We start from the raw sequence: 17,458 nt of genomic DNA, 5'->3' as shown, positions 1-17,458 counted from the left end.
GCTCTTTTAGAAACCTATTATTTTACATGGGAAGGGGGTGTTTTGTAACTATTCCAAGAAGAAATGGTGCCGTCTGTATAATGCATAAGTGCCAAAAAAAAAAAAAAAAAAAAATTTTTTTCGTTCAAATTTAATGTAGAAATATCCTTCTAGACCAAGGCAATTTTTATTTTTGTTTCTACCCAGAGTGCCCCTTTTTGGGGAGTTAGATTTTCCCCACATTAATAATCAACCTTGTGTCTCACTTTGCCCTCGTAGGGAGGCAAATAAATAGGAACAATATTTTTAAAAAATAAATAAAAATGTAACAATCAGAGGGAAATAACCTAAAAATTTTATCTGAGACAGAGAAACAAATAAACCAGAATTGTTCATTTGGGTTTTTATAAATCCACATATTTTTTTTTTTTTGCGCCCCATTTTACCCCCTGGGGACGAAACCAGAATTTTCTCAGGATCAAATATTACATTTCCAGATGAATATCCATGTGGTCTTGCTTTTGGGTAATTTTCAGCAAAATTTAATGATCAGAAAAGATTCTATGTCCCGAAAAGTGCTATTTTTGGCAATTTTAACCAATTTTGACCCCTGGGGATGCAACCAGAATTTATCCAGGGTCAAATATTACGATTCCAGATGTATATCGACATGGTCTTGCTTTTTAGTAATTTTCAGCAGAATATAATAGTCAGAAAATATTTTATGTCCTGAAAAGTGCTATTTTTACCCATTTTGACCCCCTGAGGATGCAACCAAAATTTTTATCAAAAATCTGAGAATGTTACATTTCCTCCATTGGGTAGCTGTAACTTCATGCAAAATTTCAGAAAAATGTAATGAATAGTCATTGAGAATGTTTGGAACAAACAGACAAACGGACAAGGGTGAATTCTAAGGTCCAAATTCAACTAAGTCGGTGGACCAAAACACATATAAAATAATTTAAACAATTTTTATATTAAATTAATTTTTTTGGTACTATTAAAGTTTATAACCAAAAATGGAGACGCCATTTTTTCGGGCATCTGTCGTCAGAATCAGAGGGAGAAATCAGTATTTTAAACTTTGACCAAAGCATGAAATAAAAAAAATTAAACTAGATAATGATTACTTTCGGAAAGAACTACTAATTACTACGTGCCCTAGCATAGTATAAACACTCTCAACCTCTCCATGTTAAGAACGGCTTTCGGAATAAACCCCTCCCCTCAACCTACAAAGCCGTTCTTAACATGAGGATGTGGGGGGAGGGGGGGTATACTACGCTGAGGCATGTAGTAATTAGTTCTTTCCGGAAGTAATCATTATCTAGTTTAATTATTTTGTTATTTATTTCATGCTTCAGTCATAGTTTAAAATACTGATTTCCCCTCTGATTCTGACAACAGGTGCCCCAAAAAAATTGCGCCTCCATTTTCGGCAATAAACTGTAGTAGTACCATTTTTTATATATAATTTAGAATGACAAATATTTTAAACAACTTTATTTTAATACATCTTTTAAAATTTAGAATAAGGCCTGGTTGTCCCACTGAAGACCTACCTGCGAAGAGTTGCTTTTTAGGAGCATTACCCCCACCCAACCTCCTCATATTAAGAACGGCTTTCGGAATAAACACCCCTTGCAGGGGAGTCTTAACATTGAGTAAATATTTTAATATAAAATAAAAATGGTTTAAAAGTTGTTTAAATTATTTTATATGTTTTTGTTTGTTTTTTTTTGCAGTTATTCTACATAATAAAAGTTGTTTAATTTATGTTCCGACTAGTCATCTTTGCCTCATTTCATTCCATTACACTGTATATTGATTTTTGATCGCAAGGTCAAGGCTGCTTCATGCTTACAGCCTTATTGAGGACAGTCATCTTAGATTCTAACACGATTGTTTACACATTTCTCTTGTTTATATGAGTAAACTAAATTAAATTTTTATTCGAAATGACTCATCACATAAAGTTTAAGATAAGAAACATTTTGAATGCTTTATTTTTCTCATATCACCTGCAAACCCTATTTAACGACATTACCATATTTTAATCCAAACTTAAGGAGCAGTTTCTTTTTTATTTTTAAGTTTAACTCAGATTTTTTTTTTTTTTTACCATAAAAAAAAAAAATTAGACTCAATTTCCTATTATCTGAGTCGCCATACCGGGAAATGCAGTGTAAGAAATTTCTTTCTTACACACCCAATTTCCTCCCTGCAGTAGCAAATGAATTCCACAAACAAAAGCCATACCTTTAAACTCAAAATTTATTCACAAGTAACAGACATGAAAGTTCTTTGGTTCTGGTACAGTCCTTTTGCAAAATGGTGGCCCAATTTGCTTCCATACGCATGGAGCCTTTAGTATGAATTCCTATTGCTAGAATGTTAGTTCGTTGTTCCTTTGGAAGGACTCATGAAGATCATGGAGAACACAGTGGGAATGATGGCGCCTATAATCAGGCATAATGGATAATAACACGCCGAACAGTAATATAATGTTCTCTTTGATTTGAACAGGTTCAGCAAAATAAGTTGTCTCTGCTAGAGATGTGTCCTTCGTTCACCGACTGTTTGGTGTCCATGAAGGAATTGTCTTGGCTCCCTAGTGAGAGAGCCGCTAGTTTGAGTCTATACCGTTCCGGGTTCTTTCTTAGACTGAAAAAATAACACATGAATACAAAAAAGGCACCAAGTCAAATCACCTGACACATTCAACTTTAAACCAATCACAGACTGGCTACTAGAAGTGTGTAGCCGGCCTAAAAGAATGATGGCGGTTGTATGTGGAATTTCTCACACACTGCCAAGGAGGAGAGGAAAAAGTAATGGATAATCATTACTTTTTTCCCCAATACAAGTTAATTAATAAAACGGTCGGATAAACGACGAATAACAAGTTAATCCAATAAACATGTCTTAACTTAGACAATTTTATTATTTCAATATGTTTTAATTCAGTTAAATTTCTTAACTTTAATATGGTTATTTGTTGACAATTCAAAATTGAGATTCAAAAATTATGACTTAATTCAGTTAAACTTTTTTAATATTACACTGCCAAGGAGGAGAGGAAAAAGTAATGGATAATCATTACTTTTTCCCAATACAATTACAATTTTAATTTAATTAAATTTTTTAATATTAATATATGTGTGCCACTGTCTGTTGTCAATTTTCAGTTTAAACTTCAAAATTCTCATGCATTCAGAAATTAGCTAATTTCCACTATATGGACTGACCTGAGGAGCTCCATCCTTACAATAAGAACAAAGCCACTCCCCTAAGGTATCTTGCCGATTAACTCCCATGCAGCTGAAATGGTACCAGCTGTCACAAGAATCGCAGCACACCATTGGCGATGTTCCATCATTAGAAGCAGAACAGGTTGGACAGAAAAAGGGACTTCCTTCTTCTAAAAACTCAGTCGTTACCCTTAATTTCCAAGATTTTTTAAGGAATGGACATGTTCGCACCTATCCTTAAGAACAACCACGGAATGAACATTATTGTTGCTTCTGATTATTTTACCAAGATTCCAAAATTGTCTGGTTTTGTTGGGAGTCTTAATAAGTACTATCTCTCCAACTTGGGAGCACAATTGCTCCCGATTTTGGCATCGACTTCTCTTAATGACAATAGGTAATCATTATGCCAGATATGATTGAATTTTTCAACAAATTTATTCCTCATTTCAAGGGAATGTAATAAGGCTGTCCTATTTGGAGGATCAGAACATAATTCAGCATCATAATTATTAATAAGCAAACAAAGTTGATATCCTTTTTGAAGAAAATGATTCGGAGTTAAAATACTAAAGTCTTTGTCGGCAGAAGCAATATAAGTGAGGGATCTGTCATTTATTGCCTTTTGCACATCAGAAAGTGCAGTCAGAAATTCAAAATAATCCAACTTTCTTCTGCCGAAGTTTCCTTAAACATTGTTTGACAGTTTTAATTACTCTCCCAGACTCCCCCCCTGCCAAGCAGAGTAAAGGGGAATTGTTCGATGGACGATGTGTATAGATTTAAATTGTTCCTTCAACTCGTCCGATTTGAGCACATTTGATAATATTCCGGATGCAACAAAAGATTTTGCGTTATCGGAATATATATGCGTAGGGATACCAAATAAATTGGTAAACCTAACAAAGGCCAGCATGAAAGAGCGGGTGTTCATGTCCGGCAATAATTCTAAGTGAATTGCACACAAGCTCATGCATGTAAAGAGTAATATGTACATTTTAACTTCTACCCCTCCAACCTTAATAGAAAATTGATCGGTGAAATCCACACAGATTTGTTTGAATGGGCGAACAAAGTTCACATTATGAGCAGGTAATATCGACCCTGCAGGTGCCTTACAAGGCAAAGCATTTATTTTTTTACATACAGTGCAAGTACGCACAAAGGCTCTTACAGCTTGTCTCTCCTGAGGGATCCAAACCCCATACAGCCTTAACTTACTGAGGGTTGAATTAACCCCCATGTGGCAACAGTTAAGATGAGCTTCCTTAATCGCCAATTTTGTTAAATAATGATTTTTTCCCAACAAAAGGGGAAACTTGACCTCGAAAGGCAGAATATCAGAATTCTGTATCCTTCCTCTGGTTTTAATTAACCCATCTTTATCAAGGAATAACCCTGGGGGAGGCACTTTCCCAGATGGTTGTTTCAAGTAACTAGTTCATGAGAGAAGGCCTCCATTTGCATATTAGCAAATAGCAATAATTTGGCCCTATTAAAATTGTCAGCACTACAGTGACGTAACAAATCATAAAATTTCAACACTTTTTCCAAGACGCTGATTGCCTTAGATAAGCTGGAATACCTTGTAATATCCAACAGGAAAGTATTTTCAGAAGGACGCGTCTCCTGAAAGTACAAACATGATACAATTTTTTTATTAGTTTCGTTTAGACAAGGTAAGGGTGAGCCATTCCAGGCCATACATCCAGAAATTGAATAACTGAGAAAATTTAGAAGTATTGATACCTCTAGTTAGAAGATCTGCCGGATTTTTCAACGAAGAAACATATTTTAATTTCGGTAGAATGCCAAATTTAATATTAATATCTTCTGAAAATTTTTTGATCTCTGCGATCCTGTTTTCAATGAATATTTTTTTCTTGGATCCTTTACCGTTCAGGACCCATGAGGGGCCAACTTGGGAATCAGACATCAGGATTGGTTGGTTGGCTGTTTTTGTTTTACGGCATATTAACCCTTTTCGGGTTATTTAATGCCGAATCCAAAGATTTTGAAGAAAAATTTTTTTTAATAGAATATATTTGTTGTTTTCACGTCGGTTTCTATTCAACCCATAGTTGGGACCCTAACAGGTACTACCACTCCGGGTCAGACTGGACCTGGGAGCAATGATAATTAAAGGGTGGCTCCACCTCCACACTCCCCAAAGCCCACAAGCTGGGGCCTCACCACTGGATATAGTTTAAGGTCATATCCAGGAAAAAATTATCAATGTTAAAGGGCCCCAGAGCACCCAAAACCTGATGGGCTACCTTAAGGGCTAAAAACATAGCCAATATTTCCTAAGTGAGAAGTGACTTCCCTTTAATTGGGGCCACTCTGGCCTTTGCGAACAACAGAGAACAATACGCTCCCTGTTTCGCATACAGGGTGAATCCGTACGTGTTTTTCGACGCGTCACAGAAACAAATAAATTCGACAGACTGATTTTCTGACAATACACGCCTGGGAAATTCAAACTTCCCCAAGTTATTTAGATCCTTGGCATGGGTTTGCCATAGGTTATTGAGCTCTTCGGGTATCCGCTTATCCCACAACTTGCTTTTCCAGATCGAGCTGACAATGATCTTCCCTGTATCGTGATGGGGAGAAGCATAGATAAAGGTTCATATACTCCTGATATTTATGAAAGAATACCCCGTGTGATATTGACCTCAGGGTCCACTAAAGTGGAAAAAAGTTTGAACGTGTTCCGAATAGAATCATATAGGTATCTCAATACTTTCTCAAAGGCTGGGAAGAGAGAAGAAATAGTTTCATCCTCCAACATTTTATCTTGTATCTTAGAACAGTTAGAATTGCAGGATCGTAAATCGAAGCCTGCCTCTAACAATCTGCTACAAACATTGTTATAAATAGCAAGTGGGGACTATCACAACTGGTGGTGACAAGATTATCCACATAAAAATTGTTGGAAATAGCATGCGATGCTGCATTTTTTGCATATTTTTGCACATGGAATTTCCAAATGAAGTTCAGAATGAAGGAGCTAGCGTTGAACCCAAATATAATTGTTTTGTACCTGTAAGTAAATAATTTGTCATCTTTTTTAAGGAAAAAACAAAATCTGTTTTTATCCTCTTCAGATTTAAGGTGAATTTGTAAGAAGGCTTTCCTTATATCATCTAGAAGGACATATTCATTTTTCCGGAATCCCAGCAATAAATCCAATAATTTAGCAGATAAGTTCATGCTCATGTAAGCAGCATCATTAATTGACGTCCTCTCTTGACATTTGAGGGAGCAGAAAAATGCGGGACAAATTTTTGTCGTCACTCCAGTTCCCTCCTTAATAACGGGTCTATGAGGAACCCAAATATAATGTTCATACTTCCCCGGCAGGACAAACAACTGCTCCACTATTCCACATTCCTCATAATCCTCAAACACTTGGAAGTACTCATTATACATTCCCTTCCTTTCTAAGGACTCTGCCACTCTCTCCATTACTTTTGAGGAAGTCACAAAGTTACTTTTTAACAGTGGGATCCTGTCATGATGCCATGGTAAGTTTACGTAATATTTCCCCTCCTCCCATACGATGGAGTTTTTAAACTCTTCTATCTTCTTGCCCACGACCGATAACTTAACTTCTTCATCAATTCCTAATGAGTCGAGACTGAGCAACGTCTCTACCCCACGTTCAACTGCGGATTCGAAGAAGAAAGGCTTCAATACGTCCAAGAGAGTGCTGGATTTAGCACAGAATTGATCAAATAGCTGTTGCAATGAGGGAGGGATTTCACAACACAATTAAAGGGAGGCGAATCTACCTGATTCAAATCTTTATTAAAAAAATGTCCTCCAATCTCAAGGAGTCACTGCCAATAAACGTGTTCACTGCCATATCAACCTTCTTGTAGTTTATGGTTTTAGCAGAACACAATTTAAATAGAATTTCCTGGGCAAAAAACGAACATTGACTCCCAGTATCAATCAGAAGAAATAGATCGGTCGTCCATGTGTTTTAATCGATATTCTAAGGACGGGAAAAATACTGTTCTGTGCTTCAGAATATGATGTTTGGCCCACAAAGGACTTATTACCTTTAGGACACATGACACTAAAGCGGGTTTTCAACCCACAGACTGTACACGGGTAAGGAAATCCCTTACTTCCACGACAAACTGCATCTGAGTGTTCACCCAGACACCGAGTACATAATTTTAACTGTTTAGCCTTTCAGCATTTCGCCTCGAAAGAATTAAATTTACTACAGTTCTTAATCGAATAATCTGTAGCTTCACACAGCTTACATAATAAAGTGGCCTTCACCTCACGTGGAGAAGATGCCATATTAAATTTCATCTTGGGTGAAAAGGCACCAATTTTGGTGCGCAAATATCCCACCGAACATTGAGCAGGGCGGCTAATATTCTGTAATTTCAAAAACGTGGGACATAATATTATTCAGAGAAAGGAATCTTTCACCACTTCTACTCATCAATTCTCTTCTTATAACATTAGGACATTTAGCAAATAATATGTGAGCTATCAATGCCCTGAGGTTCCACCCTCAGCAAAAAAAAAAAAAAAAAAAAAAAAAAAAAAAAAGTCCCATAGGACTTGTCAAGTTCGGTCAAATCTCTTAACCTTTTCGAGAAACGACTTCAAAATTTTAAAATCCGTTATACGAGATGGAGGAGGAATAATTTCCTCAACCCGGTTTTTAATCAAATCAGGGTTTAAATATTTTTCCCTTGACAATTTTAGGGCTACATCATAATCATCTGATGTTACATCTAGACTGGAGATTATATCAAATGCATCCCCATCCAGTTTTGATTTAAACACTAACAGTCTGTCAGCTTTATTTAAACTATCAGCGCAAAATTCAAATTAGTTCAGAAATGTTCTAAACGAAAATTTATCATCTATGGATATGCTGGAAAACCTCAGGCAGTCCAATTGCATTTTTACAAGCATAACAATCGAAGCTTGCATAATTTGAGGTGCATCTAATTTTAATTTTAACGAAAGCAATTTTTCTTTTATTTCTGAAGAAAACCTTTCCGAAACCTCGCAAAGCTGCAATTTCTCCTCTAGTCTTGACTAGAATTTGGTCTATCAGGTCATCCAAGTTCCTTAACCACACTAATTACTGCTCCTCGGGTCTTGAAAAATTCTGGTGAAGGATCGTTAACTTTCAACCATTTCACCGTACAATTTATGAGCAGCCTTTTAGCCTCACATTTAGCCATTAATTCCTTTAGGGCCATATTTCGTGTCTCGAGAACAATTAATAAAATAACAGAGATATAATTATATGCAAAAATTAAGGTGGCGAAAACCGCCAATATTATTCCAAAACGGAATTATGTAATCACAAATAAATCGCTAACAAAATGGCCGCCAGCAATTAATAAAGCCAAAATTTGGGGAAAGCTCTAACGAATATTATCAAGTCACACATTTATAACCGAATTCGAAATTCCCGAGCTACCTGTGATGCCTAACAAGTGTGGAGGTGGGGAGGATTAAACACCCTTTCCTGTCCCCTAAAGATTTTTTTTAATAATAAAATTTCAACTCCCATTATCATTTAAAAACTGACAACAGCAGCACAAAATAAATACATTAAATAAGGCATCACAATTACAATCAACATTAGCAATCTCAATTTAAACACGCTAACGAAATGGTCACCAGCGATTAATCTCAATTTAAATTAATCAATGACTTAAAATCAAATTAATATCCAATGCATGCAGTAAACACATTCTAAGTGTGACTTTTACAATTAACATTTAAATTGCGGGAAAAAATCATTAACAGTTTCTTTACTCCTGTGTTTTTTTTTTACCTACAGAATTTGAACCGCAGTTTTTTTTGTTTTTTTTAATTTAGTCACGTACAAATGATCCACCTGGGATCTTAATTAGAAAAAATGCAATTATAATACGCTAGTAACTTACGACCCCAATTTCAAGGTCGAATTAAATTATTATCTAATGCAATTTCAAATGTAAGAAGAATTCCAAATTTTTTAAAACTTCCTAAGTCTTATTAGTTTTTAGTGACAGAAATTAACATTAACGAAATAAAATTAACTTTCTGATTTAACGAAACAGGAACAAAATTTTTATCTTTTAATCTGCTCAAATTATGGAAAAAAAATCTGCTCGTCTTAAATCAAGAATTTATACAAATTGTAATTGATCATTACGTTAACAAAAAAATTGAGATCTTATTACGCTTTGCAAAAAAAAGTGAGAATACATTTAAACTAGCCATTTTGCAAAAAAATGAGAATCTAAACGTTTGCACAAAGAGAATCATTTTTTTTTTCGGCGTTTTGCAACAAAATGAGAAGTGTAAGAAATTTCGTTCCTACTCAATTTCCTCCCTGCAGAAGTAAATGAATTCCACAAACAAAAGCCATAACTTTAAACTCAAAATTTATTCACACTGTAACAGCAATGAAAGTTCTTCGGTTCTGGTATAGTCCTTTTGCAAAACAGTGGCCCGATTTGCTACCATATGCATGGAGCCTTTAGTATGAATTCCTATTGTTGGAATGTTAGTTCGTTGTTCCTTTGGAAGGACCCATGAAGATCATGGAGAACACGGCAGGAATGATGGCGCCTATAATATGAGCCCCTTGGGACTCAAGAAGAAATAAGATAAGATCCAATAATTGGATAATAACATGCTGAACAGAAATATGTCCTCCTTGATTTGAACAGGTTCAGCAAAATAAGTTGTCTCTGCTTGTAGAGATGTGTCCTTCGTTCACCGACTGTTTGAGGAATTGTCTTGGCTCCCTAGTGAGAGAGCCGTTGGTTTGAGTCTATACTGTTTCGTGCTCTTGCTTAGACTGAAAAAATAACGCATGAATACAAAAAGGTGCCAAGTCAAATCACCTGACACATTCAAATTTGAACCAATCACAGACCAGCTACTAGAACTGTGTAGCCGGCCTAAAAGAAAGATGGTGGTTGTATGTAGAATTTCTCACAACTGACAGCAGCCCAGGCAGTTAGTAGGCTAAAGTGTTTTTATTTTTTTTACGTTTAACTCATTTTTAAAATATTTTCCTTAAGTCTGAAAAAAAAAAAAAAAAAAAAAAAAAAAGTTTGTTTTTTTACAAAGATTTTAATGAAAAAAAATTTATGCCATCTAAATTAAAATAGAGTGCTTCTTGTTTTTGAAAGAATTCAAGAAAACTAATTTTAGTTTATGCAAATTTATTATTTTATTTATAAAATTCATTTTTTGTTGAGCTTCTTTCAGCACATTAAAATAAAAAAAAAATTTTTAATCAAGAGTTTATTTCTGAGATTTTGCCAAATATCATTTAATCAAAAAAAAGAATAACTATTTACTTGTGTTGGCACACTTGATTGGAAAAAAAATAATTGCCTCAGTATTCAAGGATTTCATATATATTTATATGTCAGCCCTTTAAAACTTGGTTGTCGAGCACTTCACGTTGAAGTCAGTCATTTAAGCCCACGTGTGAAGATCACGTTATAATCATAAGATCACTCTCGGTCATCTTGAGTGACATTTACGCTTTATATAAATATTAATCTTTAACAAAAACTTATCAATATAGTAAAAGCTCAATACTGTTAAGAGGAGCAATTAAATATATCAAGTAAAAGATGAATAATAAAAGTTTCATATAACTTTATTATAATATCAAAGCAATAAGGAAAAGTAAAAGCAAGTAAGAAAAAAAAACTTCTCATCAGACACGGAAAAGAGCCACAATTATACAAAATGTAAATAAGAGTAAAAACTGGCTTAATAACATTTAGATTGGAAATGAGAATGGATGAATAAGAAATTAAGAAATACTGAAAGTAGGATATGAAGTATAAAGTAGTGACCTTTAAAAAATAATGGAAAATATTAAAATTATAAATAACTAGCAGTTCAGCCCGGCTTTGCTCGGGCCCTATGTATTGTTCATAACTTTATGTGCATATATATATATATATATATATATATATATATATATATACGTTTGACTCATGTCCAGGTAACTTACATCTAAAACTTAAAGTGTTTAGACCCAAAATTGGCGAAGGAGTTTGGTAGAGTCTGCAATGGCCAACTCTAAACTTTGGCCTCTTGCCAGCGAAATTTTCGCCCAAAAAACTGATTAAAAAGCTTGCCGCATGACTGAATACCCTTTATGTAAAATTTTAAATGTTTAGACCCAAAATTGGCTGAATAGTTTGCTAGAGACCGCAAAGGTAAAGTCTTTTGAACTTTGACCCCTTGGCAGCCAAATTTTAAACCAAAAACCGATTAAAAAGCTTGCCATATGTCTGAATACACTTTATGTAGAATTTCAAATGTGTAGGCCAAAAATTGGCTAAGTAATTTGGTAGAGACCGCAGAGGTCAAATTTTTTAAACTTTGCCCCCAATTTTGACTCCTTAACATTTATTGTTTTGGGCTCAAATCAAATTAAAAAGTTTGATCCATGTTCAAGTAACCTAGATCTTAAATTTCAAGTGTTTAGAGCCAAAATTGGCAGAGAAGTTTGGTAAAGTTTTCTAAGGTTAAATCGTTGAATTTTGACAACCAAATTTCTGGCCGAAAATCGATTAAAACGATTTTCCCAAATTTCAATACCCCTTATGTCAAATCTCGAGTCTGTATACTGAAAATTGACAGAGTAGTTTGTTAGGGAAATGTACACACAGACAATTTCACTTTTATAGATATAGAGATATAACTAGCAGGTAAGAAATAGTTAAGGTAAAATGAAAATAGGGGTCATCATGAAGTAACAGTAAAAAAGGGGGGAGATAGTTAAAAGAAAGGAGAATGTGAAGAGTAAAAATGGAGATAGAAAAAGCAAAATAAATAAATACATATATAATTAAAATAATCTGAAGGTAAAGAAAGTAAGATCCAAAGCTTTAAAGAATTTACATTATATAAGCTTTAAAAAGTTCCAAGATTGTTGAAAGATAATAGATAAAAAAATCTACAAGTTCAATCTGGAAAGCGAAGAATATGGCAACTATTTAAGAATCCAAAAAAAAAAAAAAAACATGTGTACAAAAATAGGTTTTGGTAAATTCTTGTAGATCCGTGTAAATCCTGATAAAAATGATAAATCCTGGTATAATACTTAAAATATTGGTGAAATGATGTGAAAATATAGCAAGATCTAGGTAAATATTATCAAAATGGGGATGTTGACAGTGAAATTCCAAGGATTGGTAGGTTTCACTTTCATCAAAGTAGATATTTATATTGAGATATAAAGTTGAATTATCAAACGAACAGTATTTATCAGGGTGATTCCATAACAGAAGGGTCAGTAGATCAGTTCCGAAAGCTGAGACGTATAATTTTTTTTTAATTGCGCATGCGCCCCAAAAAAATCGAAAGTAATCGAAAGAATAGGCACACCTGAACGAGCTTGCCCTTCTGCCGTAAAATTAATTTTTTTCACATTTTATTTTTTCTGCGGAAACAGACAACTTTCATATCAGGAATTTTTAAAAGTTTATTTAATGACTTAACGTGGTGGAGTGGATCACTTTTCAATTATAACGTTTGAATTTAATCAAAAAAATTAAGTAGCGCACGCTCTGCACGCAAGTACCATAAATTCACAAGCACCTTTTATTTTGTAGAAAAAACATTTAAATTATTTCATCGGACACGTGAAAACTTAAGGAGAGTTGTGCTGATTGACCACAAGGTGGGGTATCAAATTATGAGAAAGGTGATTCCCCTCGTTAAAAGTCGTTAAATAAACTTTAACAAAAAAATGGTGCTAGTGCAGAGAGTGATCCGCGCTATTTTTAAAATCGTATTTCCAAGTTTAATTAAAGGTTTATGTTTTTTTTTTTTATTTATTTAATTGTAAGGTTGAAGTATAGAATAGGTACAAAACACCCTCCCCACGTTAAGAATGGCTTTTTTTTTTTTTTTTTTTTTAAATAATAACGTTATTATTTACGTCCGGATTACTCTCTGCACTGCAGTGCCACTGCACTAGTACCCAAAAAATAATTTCCTGTTAATATGAGAGTTAAGTTTGTTATCGGCAATAATCCAGAAAAAAATAAATAAATTAAAAAAAAAGGTATTAATTTTACTGCATGGTGGGAGGGGTGAAGCTGAAGCTCGTTCAGGGAGGAAAGCTTGTCCACGTCCGTCTAATTTTCTACTCGATGAATTTTCGTATTACTTTCATATATAACTATTTTCGACATGATAATTAAGTAAGTACTGTTGTTTTTGCTTAAAACAATTGTTTTCAAAGTTGATCTGTGGGCTATCTTAAACAAGTAGCTTTTTTTCTTTTTTTTTTTTTTTTAATTACTACGTAATTTCAACTCCAAAACATTTCAATCTCTCATATATATAATAATTATATATAATTAAAATGTTTTTTGTACAAATTAAAAAAGGTGCTTGTGCATTTGGTGATGGTGATTGGTGCTGGTGCGCTACTTAATGGTTTCAATCAAGTTCCATACTTTATTGTTATTTTTTTATTTTTATTTTTTTTTACATTCTTCGTTAGCTGATTGGATATATACGACTTCTCTAGAAAAATCACTTCTGATTAATGTTCACCGTTTTAAAACATTAAGCAACCAAGTTCATTTAAATATTAAAAATTAGTAAACATTAATCAGAAGTGAGTTTTTCTTGGCATTCCCCTTAACTCGTCCTGGTAAATGTGACTATAATCATGGCCAAAATCAGTAATTTGGCAACACTGATAAAAAATCGTCTGCGTCCGTAAAACATAAATACCGAAAACGAAATAAAACGAAATTTATTTTTATTATTACCAGAAAAGATGCATTTCCCGTTATTTTAGTAAGAACGAATTACTATTTCGTTCTGTTTTAAACATTACATTTTCGACCAATTTTCGGGTTTGTGTACACAGATTCGAAAAAGTTGTCAAAAAACAAATATATAACAAATAAATGTTATCAAAGGCAAGATAAGTTACTTTTCTGCCAAACTGGATATATTTTTCGTGTTTTTATTCAATGTAACATGTTTATTCAGCTCGAAAACAATACAGGGTTTACCGATGTATTGGAACATTTAAGATGGCGTCTGATTCTCTCTTTAACACGGTAAGTTTGGGAAAAGGTGTTATAAATAAAAAACCGGCTAAAATACTGTTAAAAACTCGCTCAATATATGTTACCATGACATAAGTTGATATATATTCGGCGGGTTTTTAATAGTATTTTGTATATTTTTTTTATTTATAACACCTTTTCCCAAACTTACGGTGTTAAAGAGGGTGCGAGACGCCATCTTGAATTTTCGAATACATCGGTAAACACTGTACGTTTTTCGAGCTGAATAAATATGTTACATTGAATAAAAACACAAAAAATATATCCAGTTTGGCAGAAAAGTAACTTATCTTGCCTTTGATAACATTTATTTGTTATATTTGTTTCTTGACAACTTTTTCGAATCTATGTGTACAGTAATACAAACCTGTTTTTTTATTCAATTGTAAGGTTAAAGTACAGAATAGGTACAAAACACCCTCCCAATATTAAGAATGGCTTTTTAAATAACGTTATTTCAGTCGGATCCGGATCACTCTGCATGAGTACCCACGTTTACCTGAAAACGGGGGGGGGGCGTTACATTTACTTCCTTAAATGTTATGTTGAGATTAGATATAAACAATGTCACGCTTATTAATGTGAATCAAAGGATTTTTAATTAACAAGTTAGTAATTATAATTAATAATTAATTAGTAATTTATAACAAAGCCATGTGCTTGTTTTTCCAAGACTTAAAAATAAAAATAAACAAACTCATGTAATCCTAACGTCCTAAGAAGCCTCGACTCGAGACGCGTCTATTTTTAGTATGTGGATTTAAGATGATGTTTTATCAACCATCTTGGTTTAAGGGAGATTTATTTATTTTAACTTCATTCATTTCCATTTATGATGAGGCATCAAATTTTTACGGTTTTTATAAGAACAAAAAAAAAATAATAATAAATAACTGGAAGACGTAAAAAAAAAATAAATAAATAAATAAAAAATGAAATTTTAATATTCTTCACACGATTTTCAAGAATTATTTTTTTAAAGGACGAAAACCTAAAAAAAAAAAAAAAAAACAGTAAAAGGCAAAACAAAACATTGATTGTAAAATTTAAAATAAAGGGCTGCCATTTCATAATGAGGAGACTTATGTGATCACGTGACGAGTAACATAAATTTATTTACTCGTAATGATGATTTCGGATGCGACATTTAATGTTTTGAGGTTTAAAACACATTTATTTGACCACTTCATTTTAAAATGAAGAAAAATTACGTAAAACTAAAAATTATTTAAAAAAAAAAAAAAAAAAAAGATTTATAGCCACTTTTATGCAAAAAATTTTCTGAAGGATTTTTTAGGATTCAAATTATTAATTTGCATACTATGAAGAACATGGGGTTAAATACCTAAAATACATTTGGCAAATACTTACTTGATAACAAACAGGCTTGAAAAAAAAAAAAAAAAAAGCTAGATGAAACCATAATTCCATAGAACATAAAAATCATTTTAATATAATCATACGCGAACCAATCCAACTGCATGTGTCAATGTTTATGTTTTAATTTTCAAAGAAAAGGGGGTTAAAATAAGAACCACGTGATACCTTTAAAGAAAAAAAGTATTCATCGCTGTCACAGATTACCTCGATCGAGCTTTATTGCTGTAAATAATATTAATATGGCTATAAAATGAGAAGAAAAAAAATGAAACATAGAAACGTGACTGATGCCAGTAGCAGCCATATTGAATTCAGACATACCTTTAGCGTAGAGTTCAGGTGCGTGTTTTTCTTAGTAGTTTTTGGCCTAAATCCAATGCTTGAAAGAGTCGTTTTAAAAAATCAGTTGTTCTCTCTCATTTTTTCATACAATATTAAAATATTTCAATTGTTTAATTTCACCCTTCTCTTTTTATTACTTTCTCTTTTTTTTGTAAAGCAGATGAGGAGGTGGTAGTAGTAACGCAATAAGTGAACTGTGGTACGACGATGATTTTGTTGCCTAGTTTGTTTCTTTACGGGTTTTGTTGGGGTATTTTTTATAGTATTTGGTTATCTCTTTTTTAATTTGATTAAATATTAAAAAGAAAACAAATGTCAAATAGATTTATTTTCAGTTTTTCTTTTTCAGGGTTAACATCAAAATGTTTGTTACGGATTTAACAAGGCAACTATCGTTCATACTAATGAATAAATTATTGTCTAAGTCTTGCCAGCCACTGAAGCTTCGTCGTTGATTGGCTGAACCGATGACTGATCAGCCAATGAAATTCTTACGTAAGAAGACGTCGTGTAATTCATTCCGAATTTCTCTTTTTCTTCTTCCCTTTTTTATACCAAGGTTATCTCCTCCGAAGCACTTTTACTATTTAAAAAAAATAAATAAATAAAAATTAACCTATTACATCCCAGATCCTAAACTCTTTTTATATATATAAAAAAAATCTTTACTGTTAGTCAGTTTATTACACATATCTCTCATTATGTCTATTCGATTTGTATTAAATTCACTACTTACACGTGTTTGAGTAATGCGTGCGTGCGGAGTAAATCGAGAGAGAGGATTATTATTTAACTTTAAAGAATAAAAACAATTATTTAATTCATCAATTTGTATTGAATACATTGCTATTTGTTTTTCTTTTTAATTTCGCACATGATCTAGCTTCAGTTTATATACATTATTTTGTTTTAATAAGTCTTCCTTCGATGTATTTTTAGTACATTTTTTGCGATAAAATAAAATCGTCCTATATATTTTTGTTTATTTAATGACCTTTGTCCGGATGGCTTTAACATTAAAGTACCTTATTTCTATAATATGTAAAAAAAAAAAAAAAAAATAGTAATCACCACTTAAATGTGAACAAAATTTGGCAAATAAAGTTAACGGAAATGATAATTCATTTTCCGAACAGATAGCGTTTGAAACGACATGTAACCGTTTTTGTTAAATATTAGATGTAACTGTTCTTGTTTTTTTTTTCGGAGGGGGGGGGGGCTATTGTCACAGATTTAGGTTTAGTGGTAAAGTTTAATGGGATTTTGTGTGTGTGTGTGTGTGTGTGTGTGTGTGTGTGTGTTTTACGGGCAGGGGAGCGAACTTAAGATCAGTAAAGGAGTAAACGTGTCGTTTCATGTAATTTTATTGGAAAAGTAATATACCCCAAAATGGTA

At 33.1% G+C, this 17,458-nt stretch overlaps 1 protein-coding gene across 1 annotated transcript in view; it reads right to left on the bottom strand.

Moving 5' to 3' along the window:
• LOC145284768 (uncharacterized) overlaps positions 1–17,118 on the bottom strand; it is a 187,481-nt gene extending 170,363 nt beyond the window's left edge. Inside the window, exon 1 of the mRNA XM_080133738.1 lies at positions 16,043–17,118. The gene's annotated coding sequence lies outside the window, so the exon portion shown is untranslated. The remainder of the gene's footprint in view (positions 1–16,042) is intronic.
• Between the last annotated feature and the right edge of the window lie 340 nt (positions 17,119–17,458).

This window comes from Euprymna scolopes, chromosome 9 (assembly GCF_053919585.1).
Source record: "Euprymna scolopes isolate OS-2025 chromosome 9, ASM5391958v1, whole genome shotgun sequence".
NCBI classification, from domain to species: domain Eukaryota; kingdom Metazoa; phylum Mollusca; class Cephalopoda; order Sepiida; family Sepiolidae; genus Euprymna; species Euprymna scolopes.
This window is presented reverse-complemented; position numbering and strand designations above follow the sequence as displayed.